This window comes from Neovison vison, chromosome 3 (assembly GCF_020171115.1).
Source record: "Neovison vison isolate M4711 chromosome 3, ASM_NN_V1, whole genome shotgun sequence".
Taxonomy (NCBI): domain Eukaryota; kingdom Metazoa; phylum Chordata; class Mammalia; order Carnivora; family Mustelidae; genus Neogale; species Neogale vison.
Genome location: NC_058093.1, coordinates 156,087,505 through 156,110,520, shown reverse-complemented (window position 1 = coordinate 156,110,520; position 23,016 = coordinate 156,087,505). Strand labels below are relative to the sequence as shown.

The following is a 23,016-nucleotide window of genomic DNA, read 5'->3' as shown; positions in this document are numbered from 1 at the left end:
CTCATAGGTCAAGGTTTTAGCATTTTAACCTAAACTGCATTATTCAGTGGGTAACACTGCATGCTGAAAGAAGCACTTAACTTTAAAAATGGTATCAGTTTGGTCAAAATCCTTGTAAAATTTTTAAAGACTTTTTTTCTAAAGAGCAATTTTAGATTCACAGCAAAATTAAGAGGATGTGCAAAAATTACTCATATACTTCCAAACCCCACATAGGCACAGCCTCTCCTATTAACATCCTCTACCCTCTACAACAGTACCTTTTTTTTTTTTTTTAACCAAGGATGAACTTACATTGACACATCATAATCACCCAAAGTCCACAGTTTACAGTACCATTTACTCTTGGTGTTGTTTATTCTATGAGTTATATAATGGCATGTACCCACCACTATAGTATCACGTAGAGTATTTTCACAGCCCTAACCATTTTTTGTGCTCCACCTAGTCCACTGATGCTTCTACTGTTTCTACTGTCTCTACACCTTTGCTTTTCTGAGAATATTAAGTAGTTGGAATCATACAATACGTAACCTTTCCAACTGGCTTCGTTCAGCAAGTAATATGCATTTAAATTTCCTCCATGTCTTTCCATAGTTTCTTAGTTTTATAAGAAATTGCCAAACTGTCTTCAGACACAGCTGGACCATTTTGCATTCCTACCAGCAGAGAATGAGAGTTCCTGTTGCTCCATAGTCTCATAGGCATTTGATGTTGTCAGTGTTTCAGATTTTGGCCATACTAATAAGTGTGTAGTGGTATCTTGTTGTTTTAATTTGTATTTCCCTGATGACATATGATGCAGAACATGTTGTTATGTGCTTATTTAGCATGTGTACATCTTTGGTCCATCTTTAAGTTGTTTTTTTATTGTTGAGTTTTTGAATTCCTCATTATATTTTAAATAATAGTCCTTTATCAGAGGTATACTTCACATAGCAGATGTTAATCTTTATGAAGTCCAGCTTATTTATACTTCTTTCATGGATCATGCCTTTGCTGTTGTATCAAAAACATCATTGTTATATCAAAGGCCACCTAGGTTTTCTCCCATGTTCTCTTCCAGGAGTTCTGCATGTTACAATTAGGTCTGTGATCCATTTTGAGTTAATTTTTATGAAGCGTGTATTGTCTATGACTAAAATCATTATTTTCATTGTGAATGTCCAGTTGTTCCAATATCATTTGTTGAAAAGATTATTTTCACTCCAATTTTAGTGTGTTTTCTCCTTTGTCATACATTAGGCAGTTGTATTTATATGGTTTTATTTCTCAGATCTCTATCCAGTTCCACTGATCTATTTGTCTAATTTTCTCCAATACAGCACTGTCCTGATTATGGTAGCTCTATGGTAGGTCTTGAAGTCCAGATAGAATCAGTCCTCCAAATCCGTTTTCTCCTTCAATACTTTCTGGGCTAGTGTGGGCCTTTTCCTTCTTCATATAAACTGAAGAATCAGTTTGTGAATATTCACAAAACAGCTTTCTGGTGATTTTGATTGGGATTGCATTGAATCTATGATTACTTGGGAAGAACAGACATGCTGACAATAGTGAGTCTTCTTATCCATGAGCATGGGGTATTTCTCCATTTTATTTCTTTTATTTCATTCATCAGAGTTTTGTATAGATCTTTCCTCATATAGATCTTACTAGAATTTTACCTAAATATTTCATTTTGGAGGTTGCTAATGTGAATGGTATTACATTTTGAATTTCAAATTCTACTTGTTAATTTTCTGTATATATACTGATAGATATATAATGATAGACTTTTGTATATTATTAGACTTGTATCCTGAAATCTTGCTATACTTCTTTAATTTCAGGAGGTTTATTGTTTTTCTTGATTCTTTCAGATTTTCTACATAGATGATTATGTCATCTGTGAACATCGAGAATTGTATTTTTCCCATCTCAATATACATACCATTTAGTTCTGTTTTTGTCTTATTACATTATCTAGACCTTCTAGTAGGATGTTGGAAAAAAGTGGTGAGAGGGGAAGCATTCTATAGTCCTATGATTAGGTCCAAGTATAGTGAGTATATGTCTCTGGTCTGTGTACATCACAAATGTTTCCTAGGTTTTTTCTTCTCTCCTAAGGTGTGACAGGATGGCTAGAGTTGGGTGTATCCTTTTCCCCATGTGGGACACTAAAGCTGACTGGTGTTTGTTGTTTCTCTTCCCTGAGATCAGATTCATAAAAGAATCCAGCAGGTAGTCTCTGGTTAACTAGCTTCTCCTGAAGGTAGGTCTTGTTAAGAACAGAGCACTCTGCTGTGTTCCAAAATGGTTCTCTTTCCTCTCCTTCTGCCAAAGAAATGAGTGGATTTTTCTCTGATATTTACTGTGGAAATCTGGTCAAGCTCCTGAGGGTAAGTCACACACTATAATGGCAGCATCCCTATGACTGGTCCCCTGAGAATTTTTAACTCAGTTGTCCACAGTAAGTATGCAGCAATTTGTCATTATAGTTCAGGCTTTCCTACCCAACACTTGTTTCTATGGTGGTTTATATCTGTGACTCTGTATTCACCTGCCTGTCTCCAATCTTGAAGGCAGCAGTCTGCCTTGTGTTCTCCCCTCTCTTATGGACTGAGGAAGAGTTGTTGATTTTTCAGTCTATTCAGCTTTTACTTGTTAGCATAAAGTGTCAACTTCTGAGCTCCTTACACATGGGACCAGAATCCCAAGCCCATTTGATTTCTTTTTAAATCAAACACATATTCATAATAGACCCTTTGAAACATAACAAAATATTCTGGATGGGGAGAAGGATCTTGAGTCCTGCAATGGTATCTCACACATAAAATAATAAGGGTTGTGAAAAGATAAGCAAAATGTTGCATGGAAAAGACACTGACCTACAGGTAAATATGTGACACCACTGGTGCTCTGCAATGAAATAATGGTATATAAATAAGCATGATCAGACTGTTTTGGTAATATCTGATAGAGTTTAAGGTAAGTTAAATGGGTATAATTATGTCCATGGTCCCATACTTCCTGTATATACCAAGTTCCTCTCTTTCTTTTCTTGTTTTCCTTCTCCTAGGAAGTTTTGAAAGCTAAAATATCTGACATCCAGGTTTTTTAATGTCTGACAACTAAGCCATGAGATATAATAGCGTGAGTCGTCAAAATATATTTTCTCCAGTAGTAAATGTTTTATAACACTAGTTCAACTGATAAGGGAAACTACTCTGATCATTATAGATTATTTAGTCTTTTCCCTTCAATGTATCTCTTTAGCACACTAGGAGGCTATTTGGTGAAATTCGGTAAAGTACATGGATAAAGTAGACAGATAATAAAAATTGCCACTTTGGGATATCTCTATAATGTCCAAGAAGCGAAATTACTCCAATGTTCTCTTTGCACAAGAGTAGGTCTTCAAATACATTGACCCAGTGTCTTATTCCATTTGGGCTGCTGTGATGAGTTACCATAGATCAAGTCATAGAAACAATAGAAATTTATTTCTCACAGGTTTGGATGCTGGAAGTCCAAGGGCAGGATGCCAGCATGATTGGCTTTTGTTGAGAGCCCTCTTCTGAGTTACAGACTTCTCCTTTTGTCCTCTTGTGGCAGAAAGGAAGCAAGCTAGCTTTCTGGCCTCTTCTAATAAGGACACTAATCCCATTCATTAAGGCTCCATCCTCCTGACCTTGTTAGTTCCTAAAGCTCCTCCTCTAAATATTATATTAGGGGTTAGGTATTCCAACATATAATTTTGGTGGGAGACAAATTTGCAGTCCGTAACACCCAGGCAGACTGGGAAAGACTATGTGAATAGATAATCACGCTTACATTGAGAAGGTAATTGTACTTGTTTTGGCGTCTTCAGAGGTCTTTTTCAATAGTGTTTGAGATTTTATCATATGATTAAATATTTTTGCCTCCTTTTGCCTCTAGCACACTAGGCCATGAACATTATCCTGGAAGAACAAGGTACCACAGGTAATAAAAGTAAGAACAAGAGCTTTTTTCGTATATCACTTATTTCTATCATAGTGAGAATTAAAACTATTGATTTATTTTCTGAGTTAACAGGAATTCTGATTATTGAAAATATTTGATTGAAAAATGTTTTCTCTGAAAATAGAGATTTCACACATCAAAGAGTAAATAGAAGTGATAATTTTAATAATGCATAAATATAAAGAAATTGTTGTGCTTTGTGAATTAGAAACAAGTATATATTACAATTTCATGTAAGGTCTCTCTTGGGTATAATCTGTAAGGAAGATCTGTAAATCCTTTGTCCAATAGCAGCCTGATTTTCATTTTACTTTTCTCTTTCTCTTTTTCCTTTTGTTAATGAACTCTTTGAAAAGGAAACAATGGGGAAGGAAAAGATAAAAGAAACTGCAGTTCCATCAATTTTCTCATTGCGTCTCATTAGCTAAGAGACCAATGTTAGTACCTTTGTGATTTTTGTAGTATTGACTTTAGGCTATTTTCAATTTGTGAAAATAAATTACTTTCCCCATTTCTCTTTGTTTCTTCTAAATAAAAGAATCCTATGGACCCAAGTATGGTAATGGGTTAACAATATTTAAGATACCTCTTACTGATATCCATAATAATGGTAGAGATTGGAATAACAGTGTTAAATCACTTTGTAATCTTCCAGTTTTGCTATTTGTACTCTGTCTTAAGTTTTTTAGATACATACATGTGAAGAACTGTTTAATATTCATAAGGACTCATTCCCTTTAATAATAACCTTCATTATTTGTAATATTTTTAAACTGAACTACTATTTTAACTGATATTCGTATAAATAACCAGCCTTTTTTGGTTAAGACTATATCTATTATAACTTATTATATACCTTCACTTTCTGTTCTTCTGTTATCTCATATTCTAGATGTGTATCTTTATTAACCAAAGGTAGTCAGATAACTTAAATTTCTAATCTGAGAATGATTATATTTTAATGAGCAGCTTTTGACATTTATTGCACTTACTGATATATAGGCATACCTTAGAGATATTGTGGGTTCTATTCCAGACCACCTCAATACAGCAAATATCACAACAAAGCAAGTCAGGTGAACTTTTTGGTTTCCCAGTACTCTGTCTTAAGTTTATAAAAGTTATGTTTATATATATTATGTTTATATATATATGTTTATATATGCATATAAAAGTTATGTTTATACTATAATATAGTCTATTATGTGGGCAATAGGATTATGTCTAAAAAACAATGTATATATCTTAATTTAATAATATTTTATTGCTAAAAATGTTAACTATCACCTGAACTTCCAGCAAGTCATAGCCTTCTTGCTGTGTAAGGGTCTTGCCATGATGGTAATGTCTGTTCATGGATCATGGTGGTGGTTGCTGAAGGCTGGGAGGCTGTGGCTATTTCTTAAAATAATACAACAGTAAATTTTGACTCATCAATTGGCTCTTCTTTTCACAAATTATTTGTCCATAGCATTTCATGCTGTTTGATAGCATTTTACCCACAGAATTTCCTTCAAAATTGGAATCAATCTTCTCAAAACCTGCTGCTGCTTTGTCAACTTAATTTATATAATGTTCTAAATCCTTTTTTGTCATTTCAACAGTCTTCACAGAATCTTTACCAGGAGTAGATTCCATCTCAAGAAACCACTTTATTCGCTCATCCATAAGAAGCAACTCCTCATCCATTAAGTTTCATGTCAGATTTCAGCAATTCAGTCACATCCTCAGACTCCACTTCTAACTCTTGTTCTCTTGTGGCTATTTCCACCACATCTGCAGTTATTTCCTCTACTGAAGTCTTGAACACTTCAAAGTCACCCATAAGGGCTAGAATCAACTTCTTCTGGAGTCCTATTAATGCTCATATCTCGATCTCTTCTTGTGATTCATATTCTTCATAGCATCTAGAATCCTTTCCAGAAGGTATTCAATTGACTTCGTCCAAATCGATCAGAAGAATTGTTATCTACAGTAGCTATAGCCTTACAAAATGTATTTCTTAAATAATAAGACTTAAAAGTCAAAAATATTCCTTGATCCAGGTGCTGAAGAATGGACGTTGTGTTAGCAAACATGAAAACAACATTAATCTCATTGTGCATCTCCATCAGAGCTCTTGGATGACCAGGTGCATAGTTAATAAGCAGTAATATTTTGAAAGGAGTCTTTTTTCCTGAGCAGTAGGTCTCAACAGTGGGTTTAAAATATTCAGTAAACCATGTAAAAACAGATGTGCTGTCATTCAGACTTTTTTGTTCCATTTACAGAGCACAGAGTAAATTTAGCATAATTCCTAAGGGCTGTAGGATTTTCAGAATGGTAAATGACCACTGGATTCAGCTTAAAGTCATCAACCTCATTAACCCTTAAAAGGAGAGTCAGCCTGTACTTTGAAGCTTTAAAGTTAGGCATTAACATATTCCTAGCTATGAAAATCCTAGATGGTCCTTATATTCTTATACAAGGCTGTTTTGTCTACATTGAAAATCTGCTATTTAATGTGGCTATCTCCATTATTGAGCTTAACTTATTTTCTGGATAAATTGTTGCAGCTTCTACATTAGCACTTGCAGCTTTGCCTCGCACTTTGATATTATGGAGATGACTTCCTTCCTTAAGCCCCATGAACCAAACCCTGCTAGCTTCATACTTTCTGCAACTTCCTCACCTCTCTCAGTCATCATAGAATTGAAGAGAGTTAAGGCCTTGCTCTAGATTAGTCTTGGGTCTAAAGGAATGTTATGGCTGATCTGATCTTCTCTTTGGACCACTAAAACCTTCTCCATATCAGCAATAAAATCAGCTTTCTTATCATTTTTGTGCTCACTGGTGTGGCACTTCTAATTTTTTTTAAGAATTTTTCCTTTGTATTCATAACTTGACTGTTTGGTGCAAGAGCCCTAGCTTTTGATCTGTTTTTAGCATTCCTTTCTCACTAAGCTTAATCATTGCTAGCTTTTGACTTAAAGTAAGATGTGTGTGAGTCTTCCTTTCACTTGAATACTTAGTGATCACTGCAGAGTTATTAATTGGCCTGATTTTAATACTGTTATATATTAGGATACAGGGAGGCCCAAAAGAGGGAGAGAGATGGGGAAACAGCTGGTTGATGGAGCAATCACAATACACTCAACATTTATTTATACATTCACCATCTTATATGAGCATGATTCATCATACCCTAAAACAATTACAATAGTAACATCAAAGATCACTAATCACAGATCACCATAACACATACAGGACTAATGAAAATGTTTGAGATATTGCAGTAAGTATCAAAGTGTGACATAGAGACATGAAATGAATAAATGCTATTGGAAAAATGGTGTCAATGGACTTTCTCAACACAGGGTTGCCACAAATATTTAATTTGTATTAAAACTCAGTACCTGAAAAGTGCATAATGTGAAGCATAATAAAATAAGTTATGCCTGGATTTGGATTTGTTCAAACTAAGGTATCTCGCATACTCTTATTTCCATTACTTTTTAGCTCTTTTATTCTCTTTTGTCTTTTTTTGTCAAATTTATCACATGTTTATTTTATTTTTATTTTCCAATAATATATAATTTTATATTCTATTTCTTCTATTTTAATGGTTGCCCTGAAGTTTTTAAAACCCATTTTTTCCCTTAAGAATGTTGAAAGGTTCACACACTTATTCCACCTTATCGAAATAAAGCTCTACATTTGCTGACCTGAAATACATTCCTGACAGAACTTCTACTTTGCTATCTTTTACTATAAAATTGTTAAAGGTAAATGTGCACTCTCTAAGTAGCTACTGAATTCAGCCACCATTAATCAGGTTTTCTGTTTCAGCACAAATCATTTCTAAAGAGTTCATGACCTTTCTTCCATATCACATGATCCATATGCCAAGAATCTAATTCTCTCTTGGGAAACTTCTGCAAGATGGTGTATGGGAGCATCCTGAACTCACCTTCTCCCATGAACATATCATATCAATAGCTCCATATGGATCATTTCCCTCTGAAAAGGTTTTGAAAACTAGATAAACTGATTTTCCACAACAAAAGACAAAAAGGACACCTGAGGCACTCTCATTAAAACCCCACCCCTGGCATAAAGACACACAATAGGAAGAGATCTCACCCATCTGGTACTTCTTCCTGAAGGAAGAGGGGTTTGTGCCCCATATCACATGCCCCAACCTCTGGGAACTGCACTGGAGAGACCAGTCCTTACAACATCTGGCTTATAAAACCAACAGAGCTGATGTCCAAGGGACCGAACGTGCAAAAGGAAACTGAGATTTCCCTTTTAAAGGGCTCACTTATAGTCTCATTTCTCCTAAGACTCAATGAAAAAATACCAATCTGAAAAGCACTCGTGAAAAAGGTTAATTTCCTAATCTAAAAGCATGTGCTGGAGGGGTGGGATACAGTTGAAACTCCCTAGAGATGGAGGCACTGGTTTTTATTTTTTTTCCTAGAAAATAGTTTTAAACTCTCTACACAGCCTGCCGGCACAGATGGGTGAGCTGAGACATGGTACCCTCCTGATACCTTGCAGGTCATCATGGCACAACCCGATTGTCTTGCTGAAGCCCAAGATACTGGGCAGTTGTAGAACTCCACCACTCCCTTTATGAAACCATCAAGGTTTCCTTGCCCCCTAAGCTCTCCACCTGCCCAGCTAAAGACAGGAGGTATATGAAATCCACCCAGGGGACACCCCTTGATCACCTGACCCTGGTAGTTAAGAGAGCTGATGTTCCTGAGCTCCATGGGAATGTAACAGTTGGTAAGACAGTTCTTAGCAAGTAACCATCCCGGGGACACAACACAGAGAGCAGACAGAGATGATCCCAGCTTTTTCAAGAAAATGGACCATTTACTTAGTCTGAAGTTTCAGCCTGAGAGATAGGCATCAGGTTTCCTGCACATCTAGAGATTAAGGAAGTAGGCCCAGGGAATTTAAACAGAGAGACAGCGTCATTGTACCTTGTTATGGCTTGACAAGACCTCCCAGAAAGGAGATTATCCACTTGTCTGGAACGCTGATTTTTGCAACTATTGCTCAGAGGATACCTCCAGATCTCCTACTCTGGAGGTCAGCAGGTATTATTATTGTGGCCTCACCAGACTATATTTATTTGCCTACTTGGAAAACTGCTGTCTGAGAGCAAGACTTCCAAACTTCCTGAAACTAAATACTAAATGAGATTACTCCCCTTAGTACACTGACAGGCCTTGGCATACCCTCAACAATGGGGTCGTATCAAGAATAAATAAAGTGTAGATAATCACAAATGTCTGAGAGAAAACTAAGAGCTAAGGCAAAGATGAATGAGAAAGTGAATGAGAAGTTTCATCTTCTAAGCAGGGCCACCCCAGCTACCCCAGGGATGTAGATGTTTTGTCTCATACATAGAAATAAACACAGGCAGTCAAGAAAAATGAGGAAACAGAGGAATATTTTGCAAACAAAAAAATAAGACAAAACATCAAAAAAAAAAAAAAAGACCTTAATGATACAGAGATAAGCAACCTACTTGATAAGAATTCAAAATGATGGTCATAAAGATGCTCACCAAAGTCAGGAGAATGAATACAGTGAGAACTTTAAAAAGGAAACATAAGAAAGTACCAAACAGAAGTCACAGGGTGACAGAATACAGTAACTAAATAGAAATATTATCCAGAGTGGTTCAATAGCAAACTGAATAAAGCAGACAAATGGATCAGCAAGCTAGAAGCCAAAGCAATGGGACTCACCCAGACAGAGCAAAAGGAAAAAATTTTTTTAAAAAATACAAATCACTGAAAGGACCAACAGCAAATTAAGTAGAATAACATCCACATTACAGAGTTCTCAGAAAGAGAACAGAAAAAGGGACAGGAAACTTATCTAAAGAAATACTGGCTGAAAATATCCCTAAGGTAGGGAAGGAACAGACATTCGGGTCCAAGAAGCCCAGAGAGTGCCGAATAAGGAGATCCACACCAAAATACAGTATAATCAAAAAGGCAAAAGTTAAAGATGAAGAGAAATCTCAAAAGCAGCAAGAGAAAAAACAAATTAAGCTCAAAGGAAAGGCTATCAGCAGACTTTTCAGCAGAAACTTTGCAGACCAGCATAAAGTGGCATGACATATTCAAAGTGTTAAAAAGAAAAAAAAAAAAACTTTACAAAGAATATTCTATGCAGCAAGATTATCATTCAGAATTAAAGGAGAGATAGAATTTCCAGACAGGCTAAAATTAAAGTAGTTCATTACTATTAAACCAGCCTTACAAGAAATGTTAAAGGGACTTTTTAAACTGAATAGAAATGGTATTAATTAATACCAAGAAAACATATTACTGGAAAAGGTAAATATATAGTAAATGTAGTAGATTAACCACTTACAAAGCTACTAAGATAGCTAAAAGGAAAAGTAGTAAAATTAATTAGAACTACAGCAATTAAATAAGGGTACATAAATTAAAAGTGTAAAATGATATCAAAACATAAAACATGAGGGGAAAGAGTAAAAATGTATTTTAGGATGTGTTCAAATTTCAGTTGCTACCAAGTTAGCATAGATTGTTCTATATATAGGATGATATATGTGAACCTCACCATAACCACAAAGCAAAAACTTATTGTAAATACACCAAAGAACATGAGAAAGGAATCTAAACATAACACTAAAGGAATTCATCAAACCACAAGGCAAGAGAGAAAGAGAAGAAAGGAATATAGATGCCTATATATAATGCCTATACGAGATTCACTTCAAAAGGAGGATGCAAACAAACTGAAAGTGAAAAGAATGGGGAAAAAAAAGTATGCCACACAAATGAAAACTAATGTTGCAATACTCATATCAGACAAAATAGACTTTAAAAAAATGTAGTAAAAGACAAAGAGAAACAATACATGGTAATGAAGGGGTCAGTCCAACAAGAGATATAGCATTTATAAATATACAGAAGCACCAAAATATATAAAGAAAATACTAACAGACTTTCAAGGAAATTGATAGTAATACAGTACTATTAGGAGACTTTAATATCTTACTTGCATCAGTGGATAAATAATACAGACAGAAAAACAATAGGGAAACATTAGCCTTCAATGACACATTAGACCAGATGGAGATAATAGATATTTACAAAACCTTCCATCCAAAGCAGCAGAATATACATTCTTCTCAAGTGCATATGTAATATTCTCCAGGATAGATCATATATTAGGCCACAAAACAAGACTCAGTAAATTCAAGAAGACTGAAATCATATCATGCATCTTTTCTGACTACAATGGTATGAAACTTGACATTAGTTGTAGGGAAAAAAACAGAAATTAAAAAACATTATTGAACAACTACTGGGTCATAAAAGAAATCAAAGGAGAAATTTAAAAACATATCTAGAGACAAATAAAAGCAGAAACACTGCACACCAAAATCTATAGGATGCTGCAAAAGTTGTTTTAAAAAAGAAGTTCATGGCAATACAGGACTGCCTCAAAAAACAAAAAATATCTCAAACAATTAACTTTTACACCTAAAAGAATTAGAACAAATGAAGCCTAAACTTAGTAGAGGAAGGAAAATATAAAGACCAGAGATGAAATAAATAATAAAGACCAGAGATAAACTAAATGTTATAAAGACTAAAAAGACAATAGAAAGGGTCAAGGAAACTAAGAGCTGATTCTCTAAAAAGATAAATAAAATAGACAAAGCCTTAGCTAGACTCACAAGAAAAAAAAATCAGAAATAAAAGAGAAGTTACAATTGACACCACAGAAAGAAGGGTCATGAGACTACTATGAACAATTATATGCCAACAAACTGGACAATCTGGAAGAAATGGATAAATTTCTATAAACTTAAAATCTTCCAAAACTGAATCATGATAAAATAGAAACTCTGAATAGACCAATTATTAATAAGGAGATTATATCAGTAATCAACCCCTCCCACTGCTCCCCAAAAGTCCAGGACCAGACGGTTTCTCTAGTGAATTCTACCAAACATTCAAAGATTTAATACCTATACTTCATAAACTCATCCAAAAAACTGAAGAGTAAGTAATAATTCCAAGTTCATTTTATGAAGCCAGAATTACCATGATACCAAAACTGGATGAGGACACCACCAAAAAGAAAATCACAGGCCAATATTATTTATAAAACATAGATGCTAAAGTCCTCAACAAAATATTAGCAAACCCAAATTAGCAGTATATTTAAAAAATACACCAAGATCAAGTGTGATTTATTCCAGGGATGCAAAGGTGGTTCAATATCTGTAAATCATGTGATACACCACATTAATAAAATGAAAGGTAAATACCATATGATCATCTCAACAGCTACAAAAAAAAACAACTGACAAAACCCCAAATCTATTTAGGATAAAACAAACAAACAAACAAAAGACATTCAATGTGATGCATATAAAGGGAATATACCACAACATAATGAAGACCATCTATGACAGACCAAGAGCTAATATCATACTCAGTGGTGGAAAGCTGAAAGCTTTTCCTCTAAGACCAGAACAAGATAAGAATGCCTACTGTCCCACTTTTATTCAACATAATATTGAAAATCCTAGCCACAGCAATTAGGCAAGAAAAAGGAAATAGTAAAACTGCCACTATTTGCATATAACATCATACTATATAGAGAAAACTCTAATGTCTCTACCAAAAACTACTGGAACTAACAAATGAATTCAGTAAATCTCTAAGATACAAGATCAATATACAGGAATCTGTTGCATTTCTATACACTGATAACAAACTATCAGGGAAATCAAGAAAATAATCCCATTTATAATCACATTGAAAAGATTAAAATACCTAGGAATAAATTTAGCTAAGCAGGTGAAAGACCTGTATTCTGAAAACCATAAGAACACTGATGAAAGAAATCGAAGAAGGCATAAAAAAATGGAAAGATATTCTATACTCATGGATTGGAAGAATATTGGTTTTTTTTTTGGAAGAATATTGTTAAAATGTCCATAGTAGCTGTAAAAATTCCAATGTCATTTTTCAAAGACTTGAACAAATATTTCCAAACGTTATATGAAACAGGGGATGCCTGGTTGGCTTAGTCAGAAAAGGTTGTGACTCTTAATCTTGGAGTTGTGAGTTCAAGCTCCATTTGGGGGGGTAGAGCTACTTAACAAAAAATAAATAAAATAATGCAAATAATATGGGATAAGGATAAAAATTTTTTAAAAGTCACGCAGAGCCACAAAAGTCCCTAAATAGTCAAAATAATCCCGAGAAAGAACAAAGGTGGAGGTATCATGCTCCCTGATTTCAAACTATATTACAAAGCTATAGTAACCAAAATACTATGGCATTAACATAAAAAGAGATAAAAAGATCAACAGAACAGAATAGAGAGCCCAGACATAAACCTAAGCATATGTGGCTGATACTCTTATGACAAAAGAGGCAAGAAGGCAAAATAAATCTCTTGAATAAATGATATAGGGAAAACTGGACAGCTACTTGAAAAAGAATGAAAAAAAAAAAAAAAACTGGACCACCCTTATACCATATATGAAAATTAACTCAAAACAGATTAAGGAATTGAATGTAAGGCTTAAAACCATACAATTCCTAGAGGAAAATATAGGCCATAACTCTTTGATACTTAGAAAAGTTTTGTTTTTGTTTTGTTTTGGCTATAACTCCAAACACAAAAGTGGAAATAAACAAATGAGATTCTATCACTCTAGAGCTTCTGCACAGCAAAGAAATCCATCAACAAAATGAAAAGTCAGCCTACTGAATGAGATATTGCTTTCTGGTAAGGGGTTAATTTCCAAAATATATAAAGGATTCATACAGCACAATAACAAAAATCAAAGAATCCAATTAAAATATGGGCAGAGAATCTGAATAGACATTTTTCACAAGAATACATACGGATCATCAATAAGCACATGAAAAGATGCTCAGCATCACTAGTTATCAGGGAAATGCAAATCAAAACCACAACGAGATATCACTCTACTTGTCAGAATATCTATTATCAAAAAGACAAGTAATAACAAGTGTTGGCTAGGATATGGAAAAAAAGGAACACTCCTATACTGTTAGTGGGAATGTAAATTGGTACAGCTACTATGAAAAACAGTAGGGAGATTCCTCAAAAAATTAAAAATAAAACTATCATAAGATCCAGGAATTCCTCTTCTGGTTATCTATCCAAAGAAAATGAAAATACTAATTTGAAAAATATATGCACCTTTATGTTTATTGCAACATTATTTAAAATAGCAAAGATAAGGAAGCAAACTGTGTCCATTGATAGATAAATGGATAAAAAAGATGTGCTGCAAATATTCAACAGAATTCTACTCAGCCATAAAAAAAAATGAAATCTACTGTTTGCAACAATATGCACAAACCTTGAAGTTATTTTGCTAGGTGGAATAAGTCAGAGAAGGACAAAGGTCACATGATTTCACTTACATGTGGAATCTAAGAAACAGAACAAACAAACAAACAAAAAAAAACCCCGACTATTAGTAGCAGAGAACAGAATTGTGGTTGTTAGAGAAGGGTTGGAAAATTAAATGAGTGAGGGGGGGGTCAAGTAGTACACACTTTCAACATGAAATTAGTAAATCATGGGGATACAATGTACAATGTATTCATTTTGTATGGGGACAGAGGAGGAATGTCTATTCCTTGGTAGTCATTTTACAATGTTTACAGATATTGAATCTCCATACTGTAAACTGATGTTTTATGTCAATTACACCTCAATAAGAAAAGAAATGAAATTATTTTTTTCTAATCGAATATTAATCATTTTCACATAGTCAATGTTAGTTTAGATTCACTACTATATTTAGCAATTTAGTTGTACAATATTGCTTATAGCATTTCATTACCTCTTATTATTATTCTTCTTGAATTATTGTTCTTCTTGAATTCAGTTACAGTTATTTTCAATAATAGCTCTGTAAGTGGTAAATCCTCACAGTTTTTTCTTTCTTTTTTTCCCTCATGTAAATGTTAGGAATTTTAGATCTGGTAGGGATTAGTAAACTTCTAAAAAATTAATTATCCTTCACATAATAACTATAAGCTATATATGAGATAAGAAACAAACTATCACCTGACATCTCTGAAGAATAAATAAAAAACATTTTGGAGGGGAGTTGAAACTTGGAAGAAACTGACATGAGTGAGGTAAGGATGCATACTAAAATTCCTAGAGCAATAAAAACAACAGTGATAATAATAAAAAGCAAGAAGGTATGAATGAAAAAATAATCAGTTAAAATGGAATTCTAAAAAGAAACTACTCAAATAATTTAAAAGAATAGGAAAGGTAAGAGATTGGCTAAAAATAGAGAAGATGAAGAAAAATAATAAAACAGTTGATTTAAAATTTTTCATATCAACTATCGCATTAAATATTACTATATTAAACACCTCTATTAAGAGGAGAGATTATTAGAAATAATTAGAAATTATTATTAGAAAGTATTTCGCCAAACACAGAGAGATCTTCCATACTGATATATGAGCAATTCATTAAGAACATATGTCAGTTATTAGTATCCATGGGTAGAACAGAATTTCAGCATATGTAAAGAAACACTGACCAAAAGTAGAAACTTACAAATCCAATGCAAGAAAGTTTTTCAATAGAAATTTTAAGAAATTTAACATTGTTCTCTCAGCAACTGATGGAACAACTAGACCCTGATACATGTTAGTAAAGACACAAAATAGCTGAACAACATTATCTACTATCTTATGTAATTATGTCTCAAAAAACCCTGTTATCGTACAAAGGATATCTTCTAAGCACAAGCAAATTAATGAAGCATTGTTAACAACATGCTCTGTAAGAAACCAAATATTTATAAATTAATCAACAAAGTTATAAAAAAAAAACTGTCAAAGTAGAAATCACAAAGAAATTAGAACACACTTTAAATAAAATAAAGTATGTGGATTGCATCTGACTTGTGCTGATAAAAAGAATATTTATCCCCAAAAAGTAACTGTGTGCAGTGACAGATATGTTAATTATCTTAGTTGTAGTAATCATTTCAAAATGTGTGTGTGGGTAAAAAAAAAAAAAAAAGTGTGTGTGTGTGTGTGTGTGTGTGTGTGTGTGTGAGTGTAACATCATGATGTATGCCTTGGGAAAAAAAAAAGTATATGGAAATTAGTGAGATACAGCCAAAGCAGTACTTGGAGAAAAATATATAGTCTTAAATATCTATAGAAAGGAAGAAAAGTTTGAAGCCAATAACTTAAGATTTCACTTCTAAAATCTAGAAGGATAGAGTAAACCCAAAGTAGAAAGAACAAAATGACAATAAGGGCTTAAATCAGTAATGCTGAAAACAAGTATACAACAGAGAAGCTTAACAAGAATGAGCTGGAGTGCTCGCTTCGGCAGCACATATATAAAAGAATGAGCTGGAAAAGTCTAGTAATTCTGAATCAAAAATAAAAACCATCACTGTCAGGAATAGAAGAGGGTGTTTACTGCAGATGCTACCTATATTTAAAGGATAATACTTTATATTTTGAAAAAATTTCAGTACCCACTCAGGATTAAACTGTTTGACAAACTAGGTACAGGGACATAGAAGAGAATTTGCTCAGTCTGAGCCACAGCATCTAGGAAAAAGAAAAAAAGAAAAAAAAACCATACAACTATCTACAACCAAATTTATACTTAATGGTGAAATAATGAACATTTTTTTCCCAAAACAAACAAACAAACAAACAAACAAAAAAACCTAGCCAGGACGTTTATCAACATGTCTGTTCAACACTGTGCTGGAAAATTCAGATACTGAAATAATGTAAAATAAAGTTACAAGGAATAGGAAGGTATTACAGATGGCATTATTATTTACTGCAGTCTGTGAACTCTTATTTGGCAGGTATGTTGCTGTACTAAGACATTTTTAAATTTAGGGGTGCCTGGGTGGCTCAGTGGGTTAAAGCCTCCGCCTTTGGCTCAGATCATGATCTCAGGTCCTGGGATTGAGCCCCACATTGGGCTCTCTGCTCAGCAGAAAGCCTGCTTCCTCCTTTCTCTGCCTGCCTCTCTGCCTACTTGTGATCTCTGTCTGTCAAATAAATCAATAAAATCTTTTTAAAAGAAGGACATTTTTAAATTTAAGCTTAACTTCAGTGAGGGTTCAAGACTTCTTAGGTTTTAAATCTGTCTCTCCATTGGCTGTCATTTACTAATGTAAGGGACCCTCGATTATCCCCTGCTGAGATTCAGTTCCTTGTTTTAGGGATAGAGGTTCAAAGTCTTAATTTTTTTTAAGGGAGAGATAAAACCAGGCACCAACAAGCTTCCTTGTGGTCTTCTATGGGAATGAACACGTTTTTAATCTCATGCGTTCTTTTTTTTTTTTTTTAAAGATTTTATTTATTTATTTGACAGAGAGAGATCACAAGTAGGCAGAGAGGCAGGCAGAGAGAGAGGAGGAAGCAGGCTCCCTGCTAAGCAGAGAGCCTGATGCGGGACTCGATCCCAGGACCCTAAGATCATGACCTGAGCCAAAGGCAGCGGCTTAACCCACTGAGCCACCCAGGCGCCCCTAATCTTATGCATTCTTTAGGGGCCTCAATTTTAAATACATTCTCTTCTGGGTATAGAACTTTGACTTGGATCACTATATACATAGTATATTCAAGTCCCTAAGTGTTCCAACCACATCTCAGGTAATTAGAAGTATTACCTCTAGGTCCTACTGGCTCTGAATTGGGCATCTGAAAATTTCTTGTTGTTGAGGACTTGTCCCTCCCATATGATCCTAGCAATGCACTGTAATTTTTGTTTTTGTTACTGTAATTGGTGACCATTTTAGATTTTTTTTAAAGATTTTATTTATTTATTTGACAGACAGAGATCACAAGTAGGCAGAGAGGCAGGCAGAGAGAGAGGAGGAAGCAGGCACCCCGCCAAGCAGAGAGCCCAACGCGGGACTCGGTCCCAGGACCCTGGGATCATGACCTGAGCCGAAGGCAGAGGCTTTAACCCATTGAGCCACCCAGGCGCCCCGACCATTTTAGATGTTTAAAGAGAGAATTTTCAAACTATTTTTGTGTGTCTGGCTCTTACAAAAGCCAGAAATATTTTTGTTATAATAAATATATTTTAATATTTTTATTTTTAATAACACGTGGAAAATGGTCACAATACATTTAGTTAAGAATAAAATTGTTTTATAGTATTATATATATTTGTAATATAGTCATGTAGCATAGCAACAAAAACAAAAGTGATCATTTTTATTGCTGTATTCAAGCATTATGTATTGAGTATATTCTACATTTACAGTTGGAAAAAGTTATTGAAATTAAAAAAAAAGAAAAACTAGCATGAATATGTTGGAAAAATAAAAACAGCTCTCCTAATACCTTGTAGAGTTAATCTATGAAAAATAGATTGAAGGGGTGCCTGGGTGGCTCTGCTCAGCACAACCCTGCTTCCTCCTCTTTCTCTGCCTGCCTCTCTGCCTACTAGTGATCTTGTCTGTCAAATAAATCAATAAATAAAATATTTTAAAAAATAGATTGAAGATGATTCTTTATAAAAGTTTAGGATATATTTGAAAACGATTTCAAAAAGTTCATGCCACTGAGATGTTTAATGCCAGAAATCGTGGGTTCAATTGCTCTCTACACACTGGTGAAACAATAAACCTAGCAATTCATACCTGGGCATAGATCAACACTCGCCAACCCTAGTGAAATGAAAAAGTAACCTAAGAATTAAAAGCCCAAGTTATTACTCTTTTTTGTCAAAATACTACCACCACACACCCTATGCACAGGACTGTCACTACTAGAGGTAAGTGGCCTTCACCTTTTTCATTATCTTCCTTACCTTCTCAAATACCAAACAATGACTAAGTCCAGCAGACCTGGTTTTCATGCAGTGAAATTTGAGGTCACTCAGGAAAAGATTAACTTTACATTAAGTTACATCTAACTGATCACAAGATGGATTTAGTGAGTGATGAGGAGTTATGGAGAATACATGTACATTAAAGAAGGTGACAGGAAACTGAAAATATTACTGTAACTTATTAAGTATTGATTTTCACAGATTTCTTGATATTGCTTGACACAAACAAATGGTAGAGGCAAAGAAACTTGAAAAAGATAAGAATGTGGACACTGTGGTCAGAGTAAAGAACTACAAGATTTGGACTCAGGTGTTATAATTACCTGTCTAGAGAAGAAAGCAAAAGCCACAAAATGACTATAGACAGGAGGTATGGGCAAGATGGATGAGAACATAAAATTAATTTTCGAAGACTGTGGTTTCAAAGTTATAGAATTTTTAAAATAAGTCACTGTATTTCTCTTTTTTCATTTCTTTGTTCCATCTATGGTTGAAATAGAATATTCCCTATATCTAATCTTTGACAAAATCTTACCATGGCAAGGACATAATAATTAGCATAAACTGAACAAACTCTTTCTTCATAAAGACTAGGACTATATATGTCTATGATTAGAAAGTCCTTTTGGTTGCCACTTACAATCTATCAGTAACTAAAGATAGTTGATTATTTTTAAAATTCATTTCCTTCAATGCCCTTAAATTATACCATGATTACCTCTGTATTCTACTGTGGCAGTGTCTTTGTAACTGGTCTTTCATTTGTATCTCCGTGTCAGGTTCAGCTTGAGTTCTGCAGTTATGCTGACTTTCCCTGTTTCCATCCATCAATTTATGTTCTTACCCTTCAAGACCAAACACAAATGTTACAGACTTCATGGCAAACGCACTTCACAACCAAGCTCATACATTTTGCTTAAAAGCATTTAAAAGCAGGATCTGTTGAGATCAAGATGCTTGACTTAATAATCAGAAAGCAACTGCAACGATAGATCTAGTATTTTTCACTTGAGGAGGAAGTCTGTATATAAGACAAGCATTTGGAAGCAATTAGAATATGCCTAATTGTTAGAAGTTGTGTGAAGCGGTAGATCCATCAGGCAGACATTAGTGTTTGGTAAATGTTAGAGCCATACCATTATGTGAAACAGAAAGCCCAAACTCCTGAGTTGGCCAAAAACAAACAAACAAACAAACAAACAAAAAACCCCTCTAATTTCTGGTCCCAATTTAATTTCTGAACTTCCTCATTATCTTATTTTCATTGAATATCTGCACTGGTCCATTTAGGCTTTTCATTTCTAGAATCTTCTAGATTCAGAAGAGTGTGCATTTTCTTATTACATTACTTTTCTCAGGAATTTTCATCCTACTCCTCTCTGCTTATCTTAATTTAACTTATTATTTAAGAAGTGGTTAACATAAAGAAGAAGCAGTTTATAGATATTGTTCTGGGAAGTCTTTCTAACTTCACAGTTTCTTCCAAAATAAAACAGCAACATCATTGTCATAGTATAGAATTGGCCATTTAGAACCACAGACTCACAGAATTAGATGATGAGAGAAAGAGATATATAGATTAATCTGAGTTTACACAGCTTGCACAAAATGTTTGATACAAGCATGTATCAAAACTTACACCAGAGATAAGATCTCTTCCACTTCCATTCCATTTTTAGGTATACTGAACTTGCCACTTTCCATCATAAATTAACTTTTCAAGTGGATAGGTTTTTCCTCCCAATCTCGGCTTTAATCATCTTAAATATCCTGTTCTTGTTTTATATTCCTTTGTACTTAGCACTGTACTTGGCAGAGTAAGTACTTGGCGGAGTTACTTCTGCAAAGTTTATGTTCAGTGAACTTTTATTCATTTTATTAAAAACCCAAGGATCAATCTTAAATTTTAGGCTATATTTTGTTATTGTAGTTCCCCAACACTAACCCCTGCACCATCATTTCCTCATCGGATACACCAGAAAAAAAATCTGGATCCCTCTTACTTGTTTTCCTTGTCACCTACTTATTTTTAATGTAGTAATTACTGTTTGGGAAGCTTTTAAAGTCTTGGCCAAAACCATTTCTGGAAGGTAAAGCATTTTTAGCTAAAAAGTGGAAAACAGATTTCGAATCTCATCTCTGTGTCAGCACATAGTATTTTAAAACTAATCTATTCAGTTTCCTTTTTTTCTCATTTTGTCAAACATCAAGGACACTCACTGAAATTTCTTTTTCTCCTTATTTATTAGATTCATGCCTTTGCTGAATAGAGAGAAATAATTTTTAATGTCGATTTTAATACTGTGGCAAATTTATAGACTTATTGCTTATATTAATAGAAATAATTATATGACTTTAGGAAGTGTTTTTACTGTAGATTACTTTAAATATCTTGTATGAAATAGGTAAGGTAGGCATAATTAGTTCTATTTTACAGGTGAGAAAACTGAGGCTAATGAAATTCAATAACTTGTTCAGAAATCCTAGTAAGCAGAGATGGATTAGAACCCGGTTCTCTTGTCTCACTTCCCAGTTCTCTTCCTATTACTTCATGGCCTGTCCCCAGTTGGCGAAGCAAGGCCCATTTTGGCTGTGAAGTGTAGATAGCCTGTAACTGCTGCCAAGGAGGCATATTGAGTGGGATGTACTGAATCTTTCGGTTGCATCAGGTTCTGCTGTGTATGTATGAATTTTGCCAGAATCAGCTTCTTTCATCAAGATGTTCATTTTCCAGAGATGAAATTTAATGGGATGAAATTTCATATAGTCCATGGTTAGTGGATAGGAAATAAAATAAAAATATTCTGTGTTGGATAACCTCCACAAAAAAGATTGAGAAAATTCTTATGGTCACTACAGGAAAACCTCAACTTGTCAGAACTCAATTCTTAAGAAATCTTGGTTAAGGGAAAAATGGGGAGAATTGGAATATATGACAGGAATATAAGCAAGCAGGGCTGTGTGTGTGTGTGTGTGTGTGTATGTGTGTGTGAGAGTGTGTGTGTGTGAAAGACATGAATTCTAATCTTTAATTATTTGTCTCTCAAAGAAGTTTCCCAATGATCTTAGGTAGCTCATATCTTGGTTGGCTAGATCAATTGAATGTTATGGAAGCATTTGGGGAGGAATAGGAAGTACTTAATAATGATTTTCAAGTTTTCTGGCTTAGGACCCTGGGAGGATGGTGGAGACATTCATTAGATTTTTTGCTTGTTTGTTTTTTTCCTTTTGTAATTTAATTGGTAGGACAGGTGTTCATAGTGCAATTTTACAGGAAATAGAAGAGAGAAGGCAGTTAGAGGAACCATTATAAATGACTGAATCGCTCAATTCACATGTAGGACTGGAAATGAGAAATTCTGGGATATCTTTCCCGATCTTTTCATTTTGCAAACTCAGACACCCTCTGTCGCAGAGTAGGCAAAACCAAACTGGCATTCTGTCATATTCCCTTTTCTAATTCCTCTGATAAGATTTCTTCTAGCTCCCTATTTGTCTTTCTTCACCTGTCCCAGCCTCCTTCAGCAGGCTTTACAACTTCCCCAGCTTCTGCATTTTAATTATGAAGTGTTTGGTGGCTCCATCCCTCTAAGGAACAAATGCCACAGGATATCCAACTGCTGAGTTAGAGCTCACATCACAGGCTGCTGACAGCAGCAAAACCTGGCAATGAAAGGATTCTTAGATCCTCTAGTTTCCAATCTTATCAAAAGTCATGTTTGTGTAGGCCTTGACTTTATTATTCAAGGATGGAAGGGAAGAGCAGTCAGATAGATGAAAACTTCGGTTGCTTTTCTCCCTCCGTGAAGTCTTCCCTAGTCTTCAGCTAGATGAAGGAACTGCTGACAACGTGGTCTGGCCTTTCTCCTTCCTCTTCCCCATCTCCCTATTCCAAAAATGCACTTTCTCCAGACACGTTCTTAATATATAATCCTCACTGATTTGTATAGTATCAAATCTCATTATGCATATGGGTTTTATCTGCAACAGAAATGCAATGCCAAGTTGGGGCTGCCTCTGTGATCACTTGATGTTTACTTATCTAATGCAAACAAAGTCCAGTGTTTGTCCAGGATAAACATCACTAAAAAGTCAAACCTGTAATTAAAACATTTTCTCAGATATTGAAAAGTTGAGCAG

At 34.5% G+C, this 23,016-nt stretch overlaps 1 pseudogene; it reads right to left on the bottom strand.

Moving 5' to 3' along the window:
- Positions 1–5,287: 5,287 nt before the first annotated feature.
- Positions 5,288–21,508, bottom strand: LOC122903573 (annotated as a pseudogene).
- Positions 21,509–23,016: the final 1,508 nt, after the last annotated feature.